The sequence below is a fragment of the Falco cherrug genome, chromosome 2 (genome assembly GCF_023634085.1).
Source record: "Falco cherrug isolate bFalChe1 chromosome 2, bFalChe1.pri, whole genome shotgun sequence".
NCBI lineage: Eukaryota > Metazoa > Chordata > Aves > Falconiformes > Falconidae > Falco > Falco cherrug.
In genome coordinates, this window is record NC_073698.1 from 77413503 (window position 1) to 77429357 (window position 15855).

At 37.1% G+C, this 15855-nt stretch overlaps 1 protein-coding gene across 1 annotated transcript in view; it reads left to right on the forward strand.

Moving 5' to 3' along the window:
- The window catches only part of DYRK1A (dual specificity tyrosine phosphorylation regulated kinase 1A), an 88093-nt gene that overhangs the window by 1189 nt on the left and 71049 nt on the right, over positions 1-15855 (forward strand). The window lies entirely within an intron of this gene.

Here is a 15855-nt window from a genome sequence, read left to right on the forward strand (position 1 = left end):
GCGGCCGCGGCCTCTGCGGCCCTTTTCCCCTCGGCGTCCGGGAGAGGCTGTCGCTGCCGGGTTGGGAAGCGGAGCGGCGAGAAGGGCCGCGGAACCGGCAGCGGAGGAAGGGAGCTCGGCTGGATCCTCCAGCTCTTGTGCGCAACGCCCTGCGGTGGGCGGGTGCGAGGTCTCGCCCCGGCCCGGGAGCGGGGAGAGGGAGGCGAGGAGGGCGTCAGGAGTTGAACCATCAGCTGAGCAGGCACCTGTTGTGGTGGAGGCCGTAGGTGCCCCGGCCTGCAGCCGTGCGAGGGACTCGTGTGGCAGGTGGGGAAGTTGGAGGCCGATGTAGAAGGAGTACCTGTGTGAGATGACTGTCATCTGGGCGGGGGGTGGGGAAGAGGAGGCAGACGCAGTCGGGAATAGCCACAGGGACATACAGGCACTTCTATATTTTAATAGCTGGCTGCAGCCTTTTAAGAATTTAGCTTTGTGTTGCTGGGGAAATTGGAGACCTCATCTCATACATACGGTGCTCCTTCTCTGGAGTGGTATTCCCTCCCGCCGCCACAAAATCAGAAAACACAATTAAAAGAACTGTAATTTGAAATTTCGAAATTGGTGCATTTTTGAATCTCAGTCAGCTTTGAAGTTTTCGGTTTAGTCTGTCCAAAGACTATGTAGGGGCTCTTTGATCATGTGTCTAGATTGCTGCTGTTACTTAGTTCTCCTATTACTCCACAGTCATCGGGGGAAATAAACATTCATTGTTCTTTAAAATTAACAAAGACAGAATATCTGACTACAAAATAAATCAACAAGCGTGTTTTTGACAACCTACTGTTTTAATCTGAATGAGAGTGTGCTGTTAACTTTTGCCAGTGGGTATACAGGCACACTTACGTGGATATAGCATCGTGTGGGGGGTGTGGGGTGTCTAAATAAGTAGGAGTTAACAATTTGTTTTATTGTGTTGGTATTTCATTCTCCTTTCCTTAAGAAGAGGTGTGCGAAGCTGAAGAATACGCCGATGACATCTGGTGATAAAAAAGCAAAAAAATTGTATTTGTAGCAGTAGTTAGTTATCTGCCTGTAACCAAGCAGAATTAAACATCTGATTGGAATAGTCTGTAGCCCTAAAAAGTTTTGGTAAACTTGTTTCTCTTTTTCTCCACACCTTGCTCCCCGGACCTCTGTAGGTTGGATATTTTTGGAAAATTAATTATACTTCATAGAATTAGAATAATAACACTGAAAATAACTCTGCGTATGAGCTAGTATTTGTTAACTATTATCTATATATATTTGGTGAACTTGGTGTGTGTATATATATAGACTACTTTTGTAGGCTACGCTTCGTTTTTGGCTTATTTGCAGTCTGAAGTAGAATATGTGTGTGAAGTCTTAAATTTACATTTTCTGTTGTGAATTAAAAATGCTGTCAAAGTTTATGAAGCTTATTGAGGCCAATTCATGGTTTTTTAATATTCTTTGAGTAAAGCAAGTATATCTTGTTCAAAATTGAATGAAGAGCACAGTCTTCTTGAATCAAGAAAAAGAGGGCAATTCCTTCTATTAACTGTGTACACATTTACATATGACAATAGTTTAATATTGTTTGCAGGCATATAGGTAAGAAAGTGTATTACATGAGCAGCAGTGTTACAGTTCCTGAATCAATACTTGGGGTGGATTTAGAACTTGTCATTGGAATCCCCTCCCCCACGTTGGACAGTGACAGGGAAACTGCAACAAGGATAATTTTACCTAATAGCAGCCAAGAGTTCTCTATTTCAGTGTCAATTTATGGGTAGTATTCTGCTACTTGTGTAAAATTATGAGGTAGTCGTTAGGAATTTGTCAGTTCTTCAAGTATGTGGGTTTTGCGTAGACTAGGAATTAACATGTGATGGCCATAAATGACTTCTAACTGGCTGATAGTTTAAACAAAGTAGAAAAATGTGACTGGTATCTAGTAGAAACTGGGTGCCTTGTCTGAGCTTTTAGAGTTACATTTAATTAGGACATATTTACTAATATGTATACCACATTTTAAAATCTTAATTCTGATACAGCCTTGTGAAGCAATGTGTCTGGGTTAACTGCATTATTAGGCTTTGCCTTAATGGACTTACTGTGGTATTTTTGACATTTTAGTTAGAATTAGTTAGTCAACACCTCAACATAAAGTGAAAAAAGTCCGTTTTAATTTTTGCTAACATGTTTGAAAGTGTACCATGTGGTCATATGCTACTATGCAAGAAGACTAGTCAAATGCATGAAAAACTACCTTTATTTGCTATTATAGCATTTTACAGTTTCATTTGAACTGATATGGGTGGTGAAGACTAAATGTACGCTTACCAAAGCAGCAACTTTGTAGCTATAATTAGATTTTCTTTTCAGCATTCCTCTTAAACTCTCCTTATTTCAGGTGTTTCTAACCCTGGCTATGGGACTGTAGGTTGAAAGTTGTTACAGCTTATGTTTTTGAGTAAGAATTGAAGACTAGTATATGTTTAGTCTTACTGTGGTGGCTTTTAATGCCATTAGGAGAACTGTTCTCCAAAGCAAAGTAAAAAACTTTGATATCTTTGTTTTATGGGAGCACGGGAGACTTGTATAATTTCTAAAATCCTTTTGTAAATAGTTCTGTTGTTGTAGAATAGGATTATTTACAGAGAACTGCTTTTGTCTTTATCACAGAGTACAACGCATTATTTGTTGAAATTATAGTTTCATCTCTTTTTTTTGAGTGGTAAAGAAAATTTTTACAAAACATTAGTAACTTTTTTGCTAATTAGACTTAAGGAAGTCTAGAAGACTTGATGTTTATGCAATGAGACTTTTTTTTTTCTCTATGACTATTTGAAATACTACAAAAAAACCTTTCTTGAGCAAACATGCCTTTCTTATAAGCACGTAAGTGCAGAAAAAAGTAAATAAGCCATTCTGAGAAGGGGAGTATTCTCCTTTTCCTTCCTTACCTGGATGGGTCCTTCAAGAGGAGAGTCATGGGAACTGTAGTCTATTGGTGGTTTAAGAACACTGGAGAAGCTTTTGGTAATACAAACAATTGTTACTTCCAGAAAGACATATTTGATATGCATAGTTATCTGGTACTGTCCCTTTGAGATTGCAGTGACCTAATAATTAGATGCATGTAACACTTAATGTAACAGTTTGTAATTGATATCCCTTGGTTATCTTTCTCCCTTACGGGGAGGGAAGGTAAAATTCTGTGTTTGATTCTGTTTTATCCAAGCATGACTGAAAAAACAACTCAACTGCTTTTGCCAGTACAAATGTATTTAATTATTTTAGAATAGGTCTCTAGTTCATATTCACCCCAGCTTTATTTGGAATTTAGCTCCATTTCCCCTAATAGTCATATGTATGAGTCTTGTCCAATATTTGTGGGTGCCTAATTATGGCTTGTCTGAGCACAGATCAAAAAAGGAGCTCCTGTTTGACTAGAAAGCACATAATGATGAGGCAGGCTAAGTCCCATTGTCTTCATAAGGTTTCTTTTCCCCTCTCTCTCGCTTACCCGCCCCCCTCCCCCTTTTCTCTCCAATCCCTAAAGGATAGGTGGGTTTTTCCACAGTTGAAAATGTTGGAGATGAGGTGGCTCAGTGTGAGAGGTACTGACATTATCATATACTTCCTCATTGCAAAATGTCTTGTCCATATGATTTACAGGGAGAATACCCACTGAAGGGCTAGAGAAATGTGAAAGATAGTTCCCAGTCAGCTCTGCTTACATCCATACAGTATGAATACTCTGGAGCCTCTGAAGACTACTAGATAGTAGCTATTTCAGCTGTCCTGTGTGAAGACATAATCAGTTTAATTTCATCTCTGAATATAGCATTTCTTAAAAGCAGTGAAAATATTTATCTAATGAAAATGACACAAGCTAGGACTTACTTGTAAACATAGTCCTTGCAAAGTTTCCAGGGTCTTAGTAGCACTAAATACCTGAAAGTGAAACTGAGTAAATGAAAGTGAAATTAACTCCATTAAGTGTCAGTTTTGTGCCAGCTGTGAGAAAGCGAGCTTTCAATTTGTTACATAAAGTTCCAAAGCCTTCTATTTTTCTTCCCCCTGCCCCCCCGCCCCGCCCCTGGCTGAGGCAAATAAAAGTAGACTGTGTTTTGAGTCAGTTAAAGGAATAGTTAATAATATATAAATACATCTGTGTTGAAAAGTTTCCTCTTTCTTTTTAATAACTGTTGGGATGGTGAAATAAGGGAAGAATGGAAATATACAAATTGATTTCTGATGGCAAACTTACTCTTTCAAAATATAATTGAAAAAATTTAGCGTGAATTTTTATGAGTTACTGAAAGAAAAATCAAACTAGTAGAATGACTAGTTGGCACAATCATAGTTAAATACTTTTTAATGATTAAATTGAACTTGCCAGTGAAACTTAAATTCTAGTGTCCCAAAATCCTATTCTTCATTGTTTTTTGTCTTCTTGACCTCAAAGACAGGTAGCTAATGTTTTTGTTCATTCAAAATCCTGTTTACCTGTATGTGCTCAAATCTTAATTTGTGTTCATGTGAACTACGTAAATTGCTAATAGATTCTCATTTGCGTTGCCAATGGACCTGTTGCTGAGGAGCCAATTGGAACATAACGCATCCACTTCCTTTGTAGAGGAAGTAGTTCAGTGTCTGTGCTGTCAGTATGCTGTTTAAACTGAAGGAAGGAGTAAAAAGAGGGGAAAAATTGTTAGGTAGTTAATGTGTTCGTACTTACTCAGTTTTATATTTCTTTGTACACTGTGAATTTCCTTACATTGATATCTGTTTGGTCTGTCCAGTTGTAACTACAGATGTTTCTCTACTTATAAATGTATAGCCTTGTATATTCTTCATGTTTAAATACAGTTTTAACAGGACTTTTACATGAAACACGTATAGGGCATGTGGGTGATTACAACTAAGTTTCTAATACACCCTTTCAAAATCCAATTGATACTGGAAGCTCAGTAACCTTCCTGGATCATGTCTGATTTTGGCTTCTTTGTTGTTATTTTAACTTGTGGATAAGTAGGTATTAATTTAACGGTATGCCAAAAATTGCAAGTTAGTGTTTGAGATGTATTGATGTCTTTGTTAATGTTACAAGAAGTGATCATAAATATTACAAATACTGGCTCATAGTTGTGAAATAACACATTGGAATGTACATTTTCCACCACAATCAGATGTTCATAAGCTTAGAATGTCTTGTTCTTGTATTTAGGGTGACTTTCCTGTCAATGTCACAGTATGCCATTAGAAGTCAAGATTTTTATGGCAAGCCCTGTGCAGGAAAATGAGCATTACTGCAAATGTTGAACATGTACATGGTTGCACAATACCTGTCTATGTCTTCCCGCTGAAATCAGATTATTTTTCTGAAGTAAAGTTCTGTATATGCTAAGGCTATAAACTTATATTACACTTCCCCCAAAATCGGAAGTACTAGTAGGTGCAGTTCTGGGGAGAGGACAGTAAACTATGCAGTTACTACAGCTTTATTTTGAGTGACCCTTGTATCTCCTCAAACTTTTCCTGATGGTTTATTATTTTTAATACACACTGCATTTTACAAGCTTAATTTCTAAGTCAATTAACCTCATCTGTGAACTATGTCTACTAAAGACAGCATCATAAAAGAATGTTTTATGTTGAAGGCTTGAGTGGAAAGAGTATAATATGATACTATATTATAAACTGTACTTGAAGTTTGTATTGTAAGGGCATAGTTAAAAATTGCTTGGTTTTGCATTGTTGTACTACTTAAGACTTTAGCTGGGATCTGATTTCCGTTTTGTTTTACACTGTACAACAAGAAGTAAGTATAATTTCTTTCTCTATTTAATCAGAATTTTATGACTTTGCGATGCATACCTGTTCATTCATGGTGCTCTCCTATGTAACATTTTTGTTATGGCATTGTGTAAATGCATATGTGTTTGTGGTTTGTTTTTTCTTCTGATAAATAAGAGGTTTCTGGGTTATTGTAATTTGATAGTCTGTTGTACAAAAACCTTAATGATAGGAGGTCTAAAAATCTGGAGACATGAATGGAAATAATTAGTGATATCTGATGTGGCCCTTACAAGAATTTTTATCTCCTCTCTTTGTAGGATTTTTTTGGGGATATTTTCACCTGAGTATTTTACATAGCGTGCAGTCATTTGTGGTTCACAGTGTCCATATGAGCCTACTTTCAGTTTTTTTACCCATCAAAACATTCAATTACGTATCTCTATGGAGTTAAATTAACCAGAGTTGTGTTCACAGCATGGACATTTTAAAACTTTATGAGCTTAGTTTTGAAACCTTGAGAAATTCAGTTGCCCATGTGGAAACAGATTGTTGGAGTACAAGTACTTGACTGCCTTACATTAGTGGTTAATGATAACACTGACAACTTTTGTTGTCATTCTTAAACCAAGATTGGCTTTGCTTCATGTGATAGGGACTAGAAATTTGGTAATGGTTATCTCGTGTAAAGAACCATTAGAACTGGAGACAATTTCTAAATGTGGATTTGAAGGTAAAGCCTAGTACCCCTTTACTGAATGTGCATGCAGTCAGACAATTGCAGTAAACCAAAATACAAGTTTTTGCTAAAACATTTACATTTAATTTCTTACAGAACTTAAGAAAGAAAGAAAAATGTGTTGGCCAAGTTACGCGTGTTATCTCAAGTTCTCTGTTTTAAAGTGTGGCTTAAATTTTTTTTTTTCTTTTTATAATGCAAAGAAGTAGTTTTACACCTGCATAAAGCAGGTATAGCTTCTGGTTTTCTGCTAGATGTTCTTAACCAGCATACAGTTACTTCAAGAAAGGAGAAAACAAGTTCTGCCGATAGTTCGCAAGGTTCAAGTGTTGTGTTTTGTAATAATTCTCTCTTCTGCACAATTTATAAAAATGCTGCTTCTCTAATTGAACAGAGACGTTTTAAAATATGTTTGTTTCAGTTTAGCTACTGTTCTAATGGAGTTGAAATATAAAAGTAAAATGTATGTAGCAATACCCAGTGACATTCATCTCAGTGTTTTGTATGTGAAGAAAAGGAATGTGGCAAACTGACATTTTTAAGAGGTCTTCTGAAGCTCTGCCAGTACATGCATGTGGTGCTTTGCAATTGGAAATACTGGAGATGATCAATGACCTATGGTCAATCTGTATCCATGATTTGTGTATGTACAGACTATTGGTATTTATAGGTTGTGGGGCTTTTGTTTAATAGCAGAAAAAAAAATTAAATCAGCTTTCTAAATGTTTATTAAAAAACCCTTAAGATAAAGGAAACACCAAATTGCAGTAATTCATGGCATTAAATATTTTCCTAGTACTGAGAAGTTCATGGTAGACTTAAATTCTGAAGCATAGGAGGCCCCCTGTAATGTTCAATGTAAGAAATCTAGTTCTTAAAAAAATTAAAAAAAATCAACTATCAGCAACGTGTTCTGATTGAGATCAGTAAATAATTTGGGTTTTGTGTGAAAAAGGTCTCCTTGGTTTTAGTTTACATTTGCTGCCCTTTAATGTGTATTTCCAAAGTTTTATTGTGTTTAATGTGTAGGAGAGAGGGGGGATGTAATTCACCTTCCCTGTGTCACTCATTTTGTATGTCTTTATTGCCTTTTTTTTTTTTTTTTTTTTACTTCAAAAGTATCATCTTAGGTTTACACAGTTAAAACACATACTGTTGGTCTCGCTCCTTTTTGTTGAGAATTTGAGTCTTGTAATTCCTACCTAATTTTATTGAAATGTGAGGTTATGCAATTATTTCTATACAAGAGGTTGAATATGGGATGGAGAGTTTAATTTTCAGACTCCCATATTTGAAAAATTTTCCCTTGGTATTTTCTGAGACAGGATTCTTTATATGCTGTGCTTTCATTCTCTTTTCTCTGGACTGCTGCTACTTTAAAAACAAAAATCTTAAATTTAATTTTGTATGTTAAAGCAAAGTTTTGTTTGCATAAAACAAAAAACCCCTGAGATCTGGGGTTTGAGTTGAGGTGGAAGCTCAAGATGCATTTTTAGCAAGCGTACAGTGGGCTCAGAAAACAATTTCTAAGTTATGTGTTAGTCATTATGTGTATTCTGAAACCTGTGAGCTCCCAGCTTGACAGTGCCAATTTATTTATGTATTTGAGGAAACAGGTATGCATTATATTCCATATGTTGGAAGCACCGTCTTTCTCCTTATATTTTAATCTTGAGTACTTCTGTAGAGTTGAATTTATTAATTATTTCCATAAAAATTCCCAGAGTCAAGTTCTCAAACACTGACAAAAATAGGAAAACCATATAGTTACTTTTTTAATGTACAAGTTCTTAATAATTGCACACTGTCCAGACCTTGCACTTAGTCTCAGGTTCTTTCTTTCCTCAGCCTTTCTTATAGGCTTCTGCACAGGTGTAACATTTTAGTATCTGATTGTAGCAGATGCTAATGGATTCTTTCAGCATCTTGTGGAAGTAATGTTTTTCGGTGATGAGGATCTAATGTACAGAAAAAACCCTCCTCCAAACGTAGAAATGTTTATGTATTTTGCTTATTGGCAGGCTAACCTAAGGCACTGAGTTCCTGGTTTTTGGGGTAGAGAGAGGGGTTTCAGGTATTTGAAGCATCTTGTATAGCACTTAGCTTCATATTGCATTCCATACAGCAGTTTTTTGCTTTGTTAACAGCAGATAAATACATATTACTGAGTTGCTTTTTGGGAACGGGAATGAAAGCAAAAAAGGTAAAGTGACTTGCTCGAAGTTACGCAGTGATGCAACGGGCAGAGCTGAGGTTAAGGGTCTTAAATAGCAGAATGCTCTGTATTTGCAGTTGCATTTGACTTGAGTTTTTATTCAGAGTGCTTTGTAACTCAGAGAAGCAGTCTCTTAAGGTTGGAGAGTGACTCAGCATATCCAGATTCTGCTCATGGAATTTAGGATTTGTTTGGAAATGCGGGAGAATTAAGATTTTGAACTAATTTTTGCCAAGGGAAATTGCTTGTCTTTAAAAATAAATTCATTTTTTATTTGCAGTTCTCTTTCCCCTTCTGATATGCGTACCTCAATTTCGGAAAGAAATGATGGATTATTTCAGTAAATGGAATCATTTCTGGTATAGCTGGCATTTACTTTATAGTTTGCTTTCCATGTGCTGTCCTCCTGATGTACATGCCTATCATGTAACAGTTGACTGTGTAAGTAAATGTTATGTTGCAAAATATATGAGGCACAATTGTGTATCAGGCCTGCCTTAAACGTTTCTTAACTTAGTCTCTAATTTTATGACACCTATAAAACTTTTTTTCACATGGAGAGAGAGGCATATGGGGTATTTGCCCAATATGTATGATTGAAACATCTCTATCTTATTAGTACAGAAGCTCCCATGTCTTCTACCTGATCTGGCAGGGCTGAGTTCTCAAGTCTTATGGGTCAAACACTTGAGAGTGAACAGTTTGGGGAACAAAGCGTTACCTGTGCAAGTATGTACCGGGTGTGTAAACCACACTTCTGTGTGCTTGGATTTGGTTGGCTTTCATGAGGGAAAATTGGCTAAATGTGTTCAATATGACTCTTCTGCAATAAAAATCTGTGTTCTAGTTGCAGCTGATCAGATGTTCACAGAGTCTTGAGACATTGCTCCATAGTAGTGGCAGGGAAGGGAAGCAAACTGACAGAAGCTGATGAGTAAAGATTGAAACTATTGGTCTTCTGCTGCTATACCTTCTTAAATTTCGGGGGAATTTCGAGAAGACTTCATTATCTCTTTTTCATCCAGATCAATTCCATCTTCTAGCATGAGACAAGACCGCAGGCTAGTACATAATTTCAGTGCTGAGAGAATGCTGAAGGGCAGCACAGCAAAGAACAGTATACTGAGAGAAAAGCATAAGCAACATTGATTTTCTCCCCCCTTTTCCTTCTACTGTAAACCATTTTCTCCTTCCATTTACCCAAATCTGTATGTTTTCCTGGGGCTAGTGAAAATTAACTTGCTCTCCCCAGAACTGTACTTAAGCCAAATTTTAAATAATTGAGAAAAAAGAAGCAGAAAGATGAAAAGCAACAACTCTTTGGTTTCATATCTCATATACAAGGGGTGTGGGACATACACAGTATTTAATCTAATGACATGATACGTGTTTGTTTTACAGCGTAAATATTAGCAAACTGATGCAAAGTTCATGCTGTAAGATGTAGAGCCACTGAAACACTTTGAGGGGAATCGTTGGACGTGTCGTTCTAAGGCAAAGCGTGCAACAAGGAGTTCTTTGAAGGCAGTTACCACTTAAGCAGCTCCCCTTCACTCCAAATTCTGGCTGCTTGTTCCCACCTGCTTTGTGTTGGCACAGCTGTTTGTAAGACTAACCAGTGAATCAGACTTGGCAACCGAGTTGGCTGAAATATATAATTTTATATATATAACATTTGGGTGTGTGTGGGGGTGGAGAATCAGGTTACTTTTCAGTCAGATTGGTTCCCAGACCCAGTACACTGTGCTGCTGCTCAGACATTTGACAAGATAATGGAATGGGTTGTGTGGGTGGACAGGAACAGGGTGCCTAGAAGAGGCAGGGGTTGGTTAACTGGCTCTGATAGCACTGTTGCTTAATGGAGAACATAATTTGGAGGAATTTTTGCCACCCCTCTTGTAGTAAATCACTCCTCTGTCAGTCTATCTCTCTGTCTCCCCCTCCTCGCTCTGCCTCTCTCAGACTTTTGCTTGCTGTCTCAAACTTCCATGCTCATTCCCTCTCAAATGTTCCTACTCTGATGCTGTCCTGCTTGTGTGCACTCTTAACACGCTACCACAGTCTGTCTTGGTAGTAACTTCCCTCTCTAACTCTCCTGCTTGCGCTTGCTTTCTTCCTCTCTGGCTTGCTGTCTAACTGTCCTGCTTATTCCTGATGCATCTGTTTTCTTGTGCTCTTTTCACTTGTGCTGTTTCTCTTGTTCTTTCTCACTCTCAATCATTCTTATTACAATTTTATAACTTCTGCTCTTGCCCTTTTTCTCCCATGTCCTTTCTAGTGCTTGGTCTCTCAAGCAGCTCTCTGTTACTTGCTTGGTCTCTTGCTTGCTCAGTGTTTTCTCCTGTTTGTTTGTTCTTTCTCACTTGTTCTTACTTTCTCTTCCCCCCTGTAAGAACAATGTTTTTGAGGAGGGGAAAAAAATACCCATGTTTTAAAGACTAAAACCTCTTAAGAAACCCAGAGTTTTTAGTTTTCTGTTCTCCTGCCTCCTCCCCCGTATCACAAAACAATATGACAAAATTCTGAAATTTTTACTTGAGTTCTCTATTGCATTAAGATAGGTATGTGCACACAGAATATGTATTGTTCCTGTTTGAACAAACTGAAAGGTGAATTGAAGTTTCTAAAGTTAATATTCTAATAAAAGGTATTTTTCAGCTGTCTTTATAAGATGTGAGCATAGCTTATTGATACTAGAATCTAAACTGCAGAGTAAAAATGCTTGGTGTTCTTATTCTTGTTATACAAAAGAGGCATGAAAAAATTTTTCCCTTTATAGCCAGGTTTTAGCATAACCACCAGCTGGACCAGTTATGTTAAAAACCAACCAAACAAATAACTCCTTTGGAAATTCCATGCTTTCTTGTCCTCTTAAACAAGTGGCCAGAGCTGCTGGGATTATACTGTTGTTTTACTTCCATGTATTCAGTTACCTAATATTTTTGTTCACATTATTTAAATTTTGTGATAACTATTTACCTGTTAGTTGGAAAAGTAGAGAGGTGTACTGATTCTGTAATACCTGAATCCATTCATAGTTCAATGTTCATCTGTATTTTAATAATCCAAAAATTAACTTGAAATAAAACAGGGAAGATTGGACAATACACTTTATGGCAGAAAAATTCCATTGCTTGTTTCCTGCTCATCTCCTTTGCTTCTCCAAGCCTTTGTGGACTGAGGGCAGGAGTACCTTAAATACCTTGCAAGGCACGCTTTCTTCATGCAAAATGTGATGGACAACATCTTTCTTCTACTTTCTTACATGAGAGCGCACTTAAACATATCACTCTGAGCTTGCAGAGTTTTATTTCATTAGGCCAGCTGCTCTAGATCAGGTTATCAAGCAGCCTGCTGTCAGGATGTGTGTGCTAACAGGGCAAACACTATTCTGAATTACAGTAGTTGTCTTTGGAAATGTTCATTTGGTTCCTTTTTGTTTAGTAAATAAAAGTGTTACTCATAAGTGCTGTAACTCTTCGGTGGCTTGTGGCTTGTCTGATTTTTTGATAAATTTTTAAATCTCATCCATCTTCTCTTCTGGTTTGAGTCTTGTTCTAGTCTACTCTTCAGTAAACTTTGTTCATCATGCTTGTTTTATGCATGGGTTTTTCATGGCTAAAGACTTTTGGCTTGTGATAAACAACATAGCATTGCTTGGTTTCTAGGGGTTGTTGAGATTCCATAGTCAGATAATGCTTTAGCTACTTTGATGTTTAGTGCCTGTCTTTCCCTACTCCTATCCCCTTCTTCAGCAAGCAGTTGCATTTTTCATAAAGCCTTGTTTTTCTTTTTCCCTAACTGGCTTTGGGTTGACTATTCTGCATTTCAGAACTTTGCACTTTGGTTGTCTTTGTTGCTCTTCAGGATGTTATACATCTCCTTGACCCCTTTAGGAAAGGGAGGAAGACTGCTCAGTGTTTTCAGGCAGTGTCTGTGGCAGATACAATCCATACAGGTTAGCGTGTCTCTTGCTCTTTCCTAAACGCGGAGGCATGGTGAAGAATGTCTTCTTGCTTTCTAGTAGTTCCTGTAAATCCAGTATGAAGCTAACTTGAAATATTTTGTATAAAAGTCTCTCTGAGCAAAAAAGGGAGAGCAGAGTATTCCTTGGCTGCTAGATCTGTGTGGGGATGCATTTTTCTTGGGTACATTCAATGTAGCACTGACCTCCACAGAGATCTTTCTCTTAAGCCCTGAAGTTATTGAGTCTCCTTTATGTTCAGTTCAAGTAAAGTCTCAAATTAGCAGTGTGGAGTTCTGGCTTATTTCCAAAGATGGTGCTTTCTTGTTCAAATACAGAAAAGTGTTTGGAAGAGTGAAGTTCCAGTTTGAAGCCGTTAAATGTGGCTTTGCTTCTTCTAACTTACATTGGAAAGGAGGATGTCAGTGTAGTATATGGTGTTTACTATATGGTGGGACGGAGTTCTCCTTTTGTGACCATCTTGATGACTACATTGCCCTGTTCAGTGTTTTTTTTTTTTTTGCCTTGCACTGGAAACTGGCCATATGAAGGGCTACGGAGATGAGTCTGTTAGACTGCCGTTGGTCCATTTGGTGTACCTGATACGAACTCTGAATCTTGCTTTTCTTATCCCTTTTGTTATGCTCCTGTGATTTCATATGTTGGTCTGCTGTTTCAGGTATGTCTAGAAAAACTGTGTTCTTCCTAAGGATACCTCTGCTGGCATCATCCACAGAGTGTGTCAGACCATGCTCATGACATTCTTGTTGAGCTTTTTCACAAAATAGAAAAAAAGAGCAGATTTATATCAAGTTACCTTTTTACAGCAACCTTTCTTAGAAAGCACAGCACATAATTACATGAAATACATCAGTAACATTAGTAGAAAATTAAAGAAAAAATTCTGTCAAAGTGGCTTTGTTTTGTAGTCTTTCCATCTAGTGAGCTATTCGTGGTAGTCTGCAAGGTCTTCCTTCAGTGGGATGCTAAAGATTTTCTTGCCTTTTTATTTTTTGGATACCTCAGATGTGGTGATCTTGAGTACTGTTTGGAGGTCTGTAAGGTCAGGATTTAAAAGATCATTTTTTATGTCCTCGTTTCCTTCCTGCAACCTGCCTTATTAAAATAATTTTAGGAATTTTTTTCAGCAAAAAAAATGCTATAGGAAACCACACTCTTGTGGTCAGAACCCTAGCAACTTCTGATGCTGACAAAGATACTATTGAAGAATCAGAAAGTTGTGTAATCTTAGCATGTCCTAGAATTACTTAAATGGGTAATTTTGTCAAAATTTTACTGCAATGTCTGCTTCTTGAACAAATGACAAATAACTTGCCCTTAAATTGATCAGTTTATACCTAGTATTCAGATGCTGAAATTGGTGAGGTTCATATAAACTGACCCAAAGGTTAAACTTTTTCTACTTGGCCTCATAAAAACCTAATTAAACAGTCAGTCTGAAAGGTGTCTGTTAGAATTTTCCTGGGCTTTTATCTTTGAGATGTCTTTTAGACTTTTGTCTTATGACTGCCATTAGAGATATTAAAAAATGAATTCCATACCTTACCATAGTGACTGTACTCTAAAAGGGATTCAAAACAATATTATCCCAGGTTGACAGACTAAGTTTGAACTACACATTCAGGACCATAATGCAACACAGTTATTTAAAAAAATAATTGCCTCCTGCCCTCTTCCCACCCCAGCCCTCTCCCTTTTTTTTTTATTTTTTGGTAACATCAGATGATTCCAATGACTTAGCAATCTGATGTGCTACTTCATCCTTAGCCTTCACCTTCTTTTTCTGATGTCTGAGTAAAAGTGAAGTCTCCAGCGTTTGTTGTGGGTTAAAAGGTGTGTGTGTGTGTGTAGGTAGGTAGGTAGGTATGTGGTCAGTTACTGAGGATAAGCTGACAAAAGATAACTTGTAAACATAATTGTGAATTTGAACTGTCAACTTTGGATTGAGTTACCTTATGGTAGGGTATCTGCAACCTCATTAGTCATAAACCCTTTTCCACACCAAAAATTCGTTGTCTTCTATATTGTTAAGCAGGAAATAATACAGTTCTAATGGTGATTGGCAATCTATTCCACTTGGTGAAATGTGTCATGGTTTCTTGGTCTTTGAAGGCTTTTAAATGATTGGATCTTTTTGTCTGGTATTCCATACATTGATAAAGGTTTGATGAGTAATTACTGAATGCAATTCTAAAAAAATTGTGTATAAGGTCATATTAGATGGTGAATACATTCTGGGCTTAAAGGTGTGGGGTTTTTGTTCAGCTTTTTTGTTTTTTATATTTTTAATTTATAGCAGAAAAGCCAATGATTTTATCTGGCAGAACAAGTGTTCTAGAGTCTCCAGTGAGCTACCTGTAACCATATTTTATAAAGGTGTAGAGCTGTCATGAGTGTTTGATGAAACCTCTGTTCAGTGTGATAGGATATGTATCCTAGTAAAGCTTTTGTTGGTTGATGTGTACCCACTGTCTATACTGGCTCTTCTCCCTGTATGTGCATGCTTCCACATGCATATATGACTTCAATAGGGTGTTTGAATTCTTAGTGGATTATAATACCATTTAAAACTTGGCACAATTTTGCAGCCTACTACATCTGTATTAATATCTTGGTATATCTTGGGATATATCAGGATTTGCTTTAATATTATGCTTAATGGCAGGGATGGAGACTAACAAGATAATAAAGGAAGACCTCAGAGCTTTAAATCTGACAGAAAAGGTATTTTGACTTCATCACTAAATTATATGAAAATTTACTGAAGTTTGTTAATTTATCTCCTTCAGTGACAGTTTTCTAGGTCAGTGGTTCCTTAACTGGGGAATAAGGCCATGGTAAATGAACTACAGTTGGAACTTAAACCCATGTTGATTTATGTTAGGTTAAAAACTATTATGTTAGTATGGTTCATGTTTTGTTAAAAATTTTTGAAGCTGACAGTGATCTATATTCGGAGAAATGTTAGGGGTGTAGTTCTGGAGTGAATGATGGGAAGAAAATGTGGAATCTTTCTTTACTCGTGTATTTATTTACTACATTGAAGGAACAAAGAAGGGGAAAACCCATTTGTGCATTTTTTTGTTTATCTACTTTGGAGACTTTTCTTTA